Genomic DNA, 8745 nt, shown 5'->3' with positions numbered 1-8745 from the left:
CTGGTGGAACCGTCAATAATAATTATAATAACATTTTAAATAGCGTCGTTCATGAAAAACTGCATCTCACAACGCTGGCCGATGCACACATCTCCTTCTTGGGTGGAAAATGAAAGACACAAGCCAGAGTGTGGTTGTGGCCATGCAACTCTCACTATGGATCATACAGTAATCCCACTGCAGTCTGCGCTCCTTCAATGGAGAAGGAACAGTGACACTACAGGAACTCTCTCTCTCCTGAAGCCCTCTCATTGTGGCGAGCAGCAGACCTCGACTTTGGCATTTAGCTGCTGTGCGTATTGCCGACATCATATGCAAGGACAGAATTGAACCCACATTTTAAGGTTTTATATGTCTTTGTATAGTTAAATTAGTATTGATGTAAATGTCGTGAAGCCTTCTTTTTTAATGGACTCGCACAGCAGGTTGTGGAATGGATCCATGCGGTGGACTAAGCGTGCGTGAAATATTTTTCGGGCTTGCAAAAAGGGGCCGCAATTTGTCGCCGCAATGCGCGCTGTGACTTTATTTCTTTCAACTTCGCGGCCGAAGGCGGAGGAGGCAGTTTAAACGGCGGCAATTGATTAATCACGCCGAACACCCACGGCACATTAGGAGTAGTTACACGGGTTTCGAAATATCGCGTTTACCTGCGTGGTTACCATTTTTTTACTTCACGCAAATCTTCCAAGACCTTTAAACGTGGCCCGCACCACGCGCACCCACACCGATGTTGTAATTTGAAGTTTTTCTTGGTGAGGCGGGGTGCAGGGGTGAGGTATTATATATATAAAAAAAGCCGCACTCAGATTCAACCCAGTTCCATATTTTACTTCGAACAACCACTGACTGGTGCAACGCAGCTACTCTCCTAATTATCAATGATGTGGTTCGTCCGCTGTCTTCTCACCTGTGCCCTGGTGTTTCGTGCTGTGGCAGGTAAAGGCGCACACACCCGCATACAACTCATGGCTTTTCATATGGAACCAACAACAGCGTACTTTCTGCCGGCTTCAATACAACGTATATATGTATGTGTGTATATATTTGTGTGTGGATATGTATATGTGTGCAGTGGTTAGCGCGCTGTATTTGATTCCGGCCGTCCGAGTTTGATTCCCGCTCACGGTCAACACCAGTGATGATTATCTGAAACCGTCCTGGGATTCCCCTTTGTCGACTCAGCCTCAAAGGAGTACCTGGTGCGGTGTGTAAACATGGCCATTTGGGAGATAAAGGCGGCCGGGCGTGGTGCTGGCGACTCACCCCCTCGTGCGCCGTTCCGGCCTTCATATGTGATCGCTTAACAGCACTTGCCCCAAAAGTATAAGGCTGTAACAGGGGATTTTTGTCCTTGTATGTATACATGTGTAACGTACGTAATTTAAATGAAAGATTGACACGCTCGTGTTTTTGAATCCCTTCCAATCAATCACATGGGTGCAGTATCCACGAGACATTAGCGATAGGTGAATTTATTGTTCTCTGTTCGTTAGAGATTATGTTATTAGTTACACGTTATTAGTTACATGTGTGAATGAAAATGATGCGCTTTACGATTCGTATAATGTCCTTTGTAAAACAAAACCCATAAGTGAATCGAGATTACTTAAAAGCATAGCATTATGCTAGGACAATGTTCTGCCATAATAACATCCGGATGGGTGGCTTTCCTGTAGACAGAGTGGCCCATTGAGCCATCTGGTCTCTTTTCGATTAAAACATCCAAGAATGGTAGCTTGCCATCCTTTTCCACCTCCATGGTGAATTTGATGGCTGGGTGTATGGAATTGATGTGGTTGAGGAATTATCGTTTCTGCGTGGATTACGTACACGTGGGGGGGGGGGGTGTAAAAAGTACGCGAGCATACAGGGAGAGGGGTCAAGTTTTGACTGATTTTTGCGTACATACTAAATGGTGGCCCCATAAGGAGAAAGAAATGGGCAGGGAAAAGTGGATATAGGTGGGCAGGGCCAAGCAGGTAGTGGTGGGTGGGGCCAAGCAAGTAGTGGTGGGCGGGGCCATTCGGTAGTGGTGGGCGGGGGCAGTCGGTAGTGGTAGGCGGGGTCAGGGGTAGCGGTGGGCGGGGTCGGTAGGGGTAGGGGTGGAGAGCGGCTTAACGACGACCACAATCCCTCTTCGGGCAGCAATATAACAATAGATATCTTGTTGATAGCATTCATGCAGATGCATGTCGACATCTGTTGAGATACGAGGTGCCTGTGTAGCTCAGAGCGTTTAGTTAGGGCGATTAATCAGCAACCACCACTGAGTTACCTGGGTTAAATGCGAGTTTCAGTCAACTCTGATTAAACCGCTATGGTGCTATTATTGTTATTTTTTTAATGGGTTGCATTACAGCTGTGAAATTCACACCATCTGTTCGGATCCCAAATGAGAATGTATCCGAGTAGAGTATGTACTCAAGCAGCAGGCGGGTTGTAGGAAAGTGCGCTCTGCCTTGTGTGGGAGGAATAACAAAACGATCCCATGTTGTCATAGTAACTGTAATGATGAGGGTCATATGCACGACATCTCGAGCATAGAGCACCAGCGCTGTGCAATGGTCCACTGCGCATTCTCTCATCGTCTCATAGACGAGTGTGCCGAATGGATTGTTTGTCTCGTTACATAACGCCCATAGCACTATTTTAATGCAACTGAGCAGACGAACACATATATTAATAACTTATTTCTTCCGTCGACAAGAATTCGACATTGTGTGATAATTTTCACGTAATTTTTTGCGCGCTACTAAAGGGGTGTAATTCAGCAGTGAGGTATCGTCATTAATTTCAAATATCCCACGAAATAAATGTTGGCACATACAATGGCGGAGCCTGGATTTTTAGGTAGGGGGGGGGGGGCAACCCCTCCAGTATAATGAAAAATGATAGATGTTAGTAGTTAAGGACTTGTTTTTTAATTCAACGCGTGTGCGGCGATGGCGCAGCCATCGATCGAGGGTCAAATTCGAATCGTGTGTGATCGGCTTTTCCGTTACTCATTGCCAATTATGGACTCAGACTATTGTCCGATTATCTCATAGAGTCTCTGGCACATAATACTATGCTCCACAGTGGCAGTGGGGGTCGCAAAATGCCGATGTATTACTAATAAACCCATTGATCCGATGGAAATGAGGGATTTCGATCTGATCATTGGGGGGCACGTGTCACCCCCCCCCCCCCCCCACTGGCTCCGCCAGTGGGCACATACATTCCATTACGCATACCCTCTTGCGTAAGCTCAGTAGCTACTCATTTGGATAGAGCACAATTATCAAGATCGTAAAGAGCGTGAAATCTAATTCCCTGCCAAGGTCGAGTCTAGAATCCCTCCCCAATGACTGAAATAAGTTGCACAATTTCGTAGTGGGTGGGACTTGTGTGTAGTGGGTGGAACTTCTGTGTGTAGTGGGTGGTACTTCTGTGTGCAGTGGGGTGTGACTTTTGTATGTAATGGGCGGGACTTTTCTATGTAGTGGGCGGGACTTCTGTGTGTAGTGGGTGGAACTTTATGTAATTAAATCACAAGCGGAAACTACTGTACACACAATGAGCCTGAAGGATAAGTCCATCAATCCGTAGGTTCATCACACGTGATACATAACCATTATGTAATTTAACATGGGATGTACCCCTCTTCGACGGATGGTGGAAATTTTGGCGATAATTCGCATCCTCGTGTAGTTTAATTCGCTCAACATGAAAGTGGCATTGGCATAATTATTATGCATGCTCAATCCATTGCTGGAGGAAGGCCTCTCCTACGTAAAACCTTACATTTTCCAAGGACCGTTTCACCATACTGTAACTGACAAATGTGCAAAGACCCAACCACGTAGTTAACAACGAACATGGAGTACAGTCCCGAGTGAGCCCAGATATGCTGTAATCAAACCCTTATATAACCGTCTCCAGCGTTCCTGAACCTTATCAATAGATTTCACCCTTAGCCAATCAAAGGACCCTTCAATTTATGCTTACATTTCCCGTGCTTTGAGCCTTTTTAAACCGTTCAACTAATCAGCGTCGTCTCCCACCCACGCACCCACCAATCCAAAGTGCCCCTAAGTAGGCAGACAATGATCAGTGGAGCACAAGTGGTACCCACTTGAACGGCGGGGCTTAGTGCTATACACACTTTGGATACTGTATAATTAATAAGGCACTATACGAAGGGCCTGGGTTGAATTCCTGACTTGGGCACCTTCTTTGTAGAGGGTTGTATGCCCCCCCCCCCCACCCACCGCTGTTCTGAATGGGTTTTCTACAGATTCTCCATTTTCCTCCCATATGTATAAACAGAAAACTATACAAGGTAACTGGTATTGGTCAAACATCCCAATGCTCAAAAATTACCGTCCTCAATTAGGATGACAAATAGCAACATCGCTACCTACTGTGAATACTTGGCAGGACCCTCCTGAAGCAGATTATTGAGAGTCAGGCTTTCACGGTATCTACAGAATATAAAAGCCTCCCTTCGTGGCTCTTTCAAATGTATAAATGTATCGCGTTGATCACTGTATGCGTGTTTGTGTTTTTCATATGCATCCTCCTTCGTTTGGAGAAGCTCAAACTACCGGTAAGAGTTTGCGTGCAGTTTTAAGGATGAATATCAAACTGGGCATATTGTAAAGAAAATACAATACCATACTTATTAATATACAAGTAGTGTCTAAATGTAGCTGTATCTCAAAACACTGAAAAAGTAGGACGTGCTTATCACGAGAAACAAAAAAATCATGGGGGATATGCATAAATATATAAGGTGCGTACTTGCTTAACGTATTCATAATAAAGGTTTTTGGGTTAGATCGCGTTTATTTATAAATGTGCCGTAACCCTCCACCACCCGACACGGCCAATCAGCAAAAAAAGTGTCACGTTGACAAAAGACAAATAATTCACTACTGTAAATGTGGATTCACTCTTCAACACACCGGTGGGCTAAAGTAGTGAATTATTTGTCTTTTGTCAACGTGACACTTTTTTTGCTGATTGGCCGTGTCGGGTGGTGGAGGGTTACGACACATTTATAAATAAACGCGATCTAACCCAAAAACCTTTATTATGAATAATATTGGTCGCGAAAGCCTACGTGTTAAACTGCTTAACGTATGTTCACACCAAGGCTGGCACGGCCCGGTTTTATTCATTCGGGTTTTAATCGGTTTTTATATAAAACCGGAGCACCTGGATCCTGCCCAAATCCGGTTTTATTCGGTTTTATTAAATTAAGTCGGGATTTCAGTCGCACGCACCCATTAGCGGCGTTCGGGCCGGGGCCCGGGCTCAGCCGACATGCGCGTGAGTCACGCACACGGCGGCATGGCCACGTCGACTGCTGCGTCTGAGAAAAAACTTCTCGACGATAGGATTTATCCATTCCAAGTTGAGGAACAGCCTGGCGCCCAACACAGTCGAGAAGCTCGTCTTCATTAAGTCGACGATGGCGACAACACCGAGTCCAGCAGCGAGAGCGACGACGATGCAGCGGCAGACGACGACGAGGAGCAGGATTGAAGTGTGCACGAGACGCCGATAATAAAACCAGGTTTTAATCGGCAAAATCGGGTTTAATTCCATTAAAACCAATAACCCGATTTGTCGGGCAAAAAAATCGTGTTTTCCCACCCTTGGTTCACATAACGCGTTTCCACTTCACACGACGCAGAACGCACCCCCCCTATAATGCGGTTTATGAGCTATCAGTTCAGTTTATTTTGGTATAGCCCTGTGAGCCATCCGGCTTTTGAATCGGGTGCAACCACAACAAACACAAAAACAAAAATACGAACAAAAAAACATCTTAAAGTGACTATGTGACTGTGCAAACAGAAAATCCATTGAAAAAATAACAGCAGAAATATTCCTGAAAAAAGCACCGTACACCAACGCTGTGTGCAAAAAATCCCAGTGGGATGCAAGTCAAACAACAACAACCACAAAAACTTAGATTAAGGCCATCAGTCTAACTCCGTACTACAACAAAACAAACATGTCCAAACCAAAAAACTTTTCCAAATCACCAAAAAATAAAGCCATAATTGCAACGTAACAGTAATCACAAGGACTGTGACCGAATTTTTACAATAAACTACGTAAATAACATTTAACACCAAACCCTAGAGCCATATCTGGCTGCATGAGTTACTCCACAACAACAGAAACATCGGTCGGAGTATCAAATTTTTCAATGCACCTTTAAGATCAGCACGCTAAATCAAAATACAGATAATACTTTGCAGCGTCAATGAATAGCAGTGGCAGCTAGGGGTGTACAACTCCTCGAGAGCAGTTTTGAGAGAAGATCTCATTGGTAGCGATTAAAGTTGCAGTTTATTGGCAACAGCATTCCAGACTCTGGGGGCATCAATAGCAAAGGCCCTTCCTCAAGTTTTTGTACGGCAATAGGGAATGTGAAGCTGGTAAATGAGCGAAGACCTGAGGTCAAATTTGTTCTTTGAAACAGAGGAGATCCAGCAGGTAGTCTGCGGATTTTTTTTTGACGACGACCTCCTTTCTTGAGCTGCGTGGCTGAGCTTTGATACATTGCAGTAATACTCCGATTTATGTCTCCCCTTTTTATGTCGTGTCGCAAATACTTTGTCACTTTATTAACATGACTACCTGATGTGCATTGCCTCAACCCACACTTACGTCTGTGACAGCTTCATCCGTCCTTTCTCATATCAGTCACCTGCTCCCCTTAAATTTATTTGACTTACGTCATTGCAATATTCGTCGTCGCGTAGTGACAACAACCGTATCAAATTTTGATTTAAAGCTTTCGTGACTGCAGTAATTCATATTCTTAGCTCTTTCGGTAAAGTCACGTTGAAGGGAAACAATAAAATAATAATATATATAAAACAATAAAAATTCTCACGACGTTTCGACCATAACGCAAACGGTCAACATCAGGTGTGAAAAACCAACGGCAAGAAACATTTGAAAGAAGTGGCGGTTCGCATTTATTTATTTTTAAACGGCGCATTTATTTATTTTAAAAAAATACGTTTGTGCCACGGGCAGCGATTTGGCAGTTTATTTAGAAGGACGAGTCCATCTATGTTCTGAAAAGAGGAGGGGGGAGACGAAAAATTAATATATGCTGTCTGAAAGCCACCGTAAGTGTGAACAATCAATTAAGACCTGAAATGGTTTATCAAATCCTTCCAATGATTGCTAAGCCAGAATCCATCTTCTCGATTGAAATTGTCTCTGTGCTTGTATATGTGGATAGCCTCATGAACGAATCTCTCATGGTAGCCAGATGGCTTACAAACAACCTATCATCTACATACAAATAATTCACTCCCTATCAAAAAGAACCTTCGTAATTATTATACATTTTTAGCGATTCCTGATAGTTATAATAAAACTGTACTAACTTTATAACCATGTGTTTGTGTACTTGTCTATTTGAAACGTCTTCATTGCATTCTCTGGAGCAGCATCTTCAAGTCTCACCCCCAGCGGTGAGTGCTATCACTCACCAAAATGTGCACCATGGTTATGTCACGAATGTACCGAAAGATATGATTTAGTTGGAAATTGCAGTTGTTATGTGGGAAGTTTGGTAAGGATTGTGAGATGTTGGATGTACTCAGAAGTCAAATAAAAGTGGAATGTATCCAAGACTAGATTTGAAGCGTCCGTTACTGCAAGGATCCATACTCTTTGGTTCTATTCGGTAAAGTCACATAGGTAAAAAATAATACAACAAAAATCACGACGTTTCGGCCACAACACAAGTGGTCTTCATCAGGTGAAGGGACCGTGCTGTCACGAAGACAGCGTTGGAATGAAGAAAGTCAAGCCAGGTCGCATCCTTTAAGCTGTGTGGGAGGAAACAAAACGCTTTGACAAAGGAATTAGCATAAAATGCTCATAGAGTACCGACACGGGGGGAGGGGAATTTCCAAATGTACAAATGATGGTGTGCGAGGGAATGACCGTACAGCAACGTAACGAACCAGCATGGGGGTGTGGGGGTGGGGGGGATATGGGAGGGGAGTTTACAAACGTTGTTTTGAAGGGAAATAAGCTGCTGTGAAAGTTTGGTATATCACTACTTGGATAAATATACTGTACCAGTGAAAATTAGTTTGATGTTTGGAATGATTTAGAACATCTTTCCAATGATTGCTTAATTTGAAACCATCTTCTCGGTTGAAATTGTGTCTGTGTTTGTAAATCTGAATTGCCTCGTGGACAAATCTCTGATGATAACCCATGGGTTTGCAAAGGACCTTGGTATCGGAGAACACTATATCGTGATCACCCACAGCGTTGTAACAGTGGTCAGCTATGGCAGAAGAATTCGTTCTGCCGTGTTTCAAATCTGATTTGTGCTCGCGAATTCGGTCAGAGACATGTCGCTTCGTCTCCCCGATATAGCAATCACCACAAGTGCAGCTCAATTTGTAAACCCCGGGGTACTGTAAGTCAGGAATGACATCCTTCACGGATGGGATCAGGTCACGGATTTTGTGTACTGTTTTAAACCGGACCCGGAGCGTGTGTTTGTTTAGAATTTTGGAGATCTTTTTAGTAACGCCTGCTGTATATGGTAGTGTGATGGTTTTGACCGAAGTATCATGTACACCTGGCCCTCAAGAGAAACGGATACTCTGACCGTACCATCCGCCAAGCTGTTTCCCCCTCCATACAGAAACAACCACTTGATACTCCGGTCAAAACCATCACACTACCATATATAGCAGGCGTTAC

Source organism: Petromyzon marinus, chromosome 21, assembly GCF_048934315.1.
Source record: "Petromyzon marinus isolate PM22_M1 ecotype Great Lakes invasive population chromosome 21, UKy_Petmar_22M1.pri1.0, whole genome shotgun sequence".
Lineage (NCBI taxonomy): Eukaryota > Metazoa > Chordata > Hyperoartia > Petromyzontiformes > Petromyzontidae > Petromyzon > Petromyzon marinus.
The sequence above is the reverse complement of the archived record's forward strand: the minus strand, read 5'-3'. Positions refer to the sequence as shown.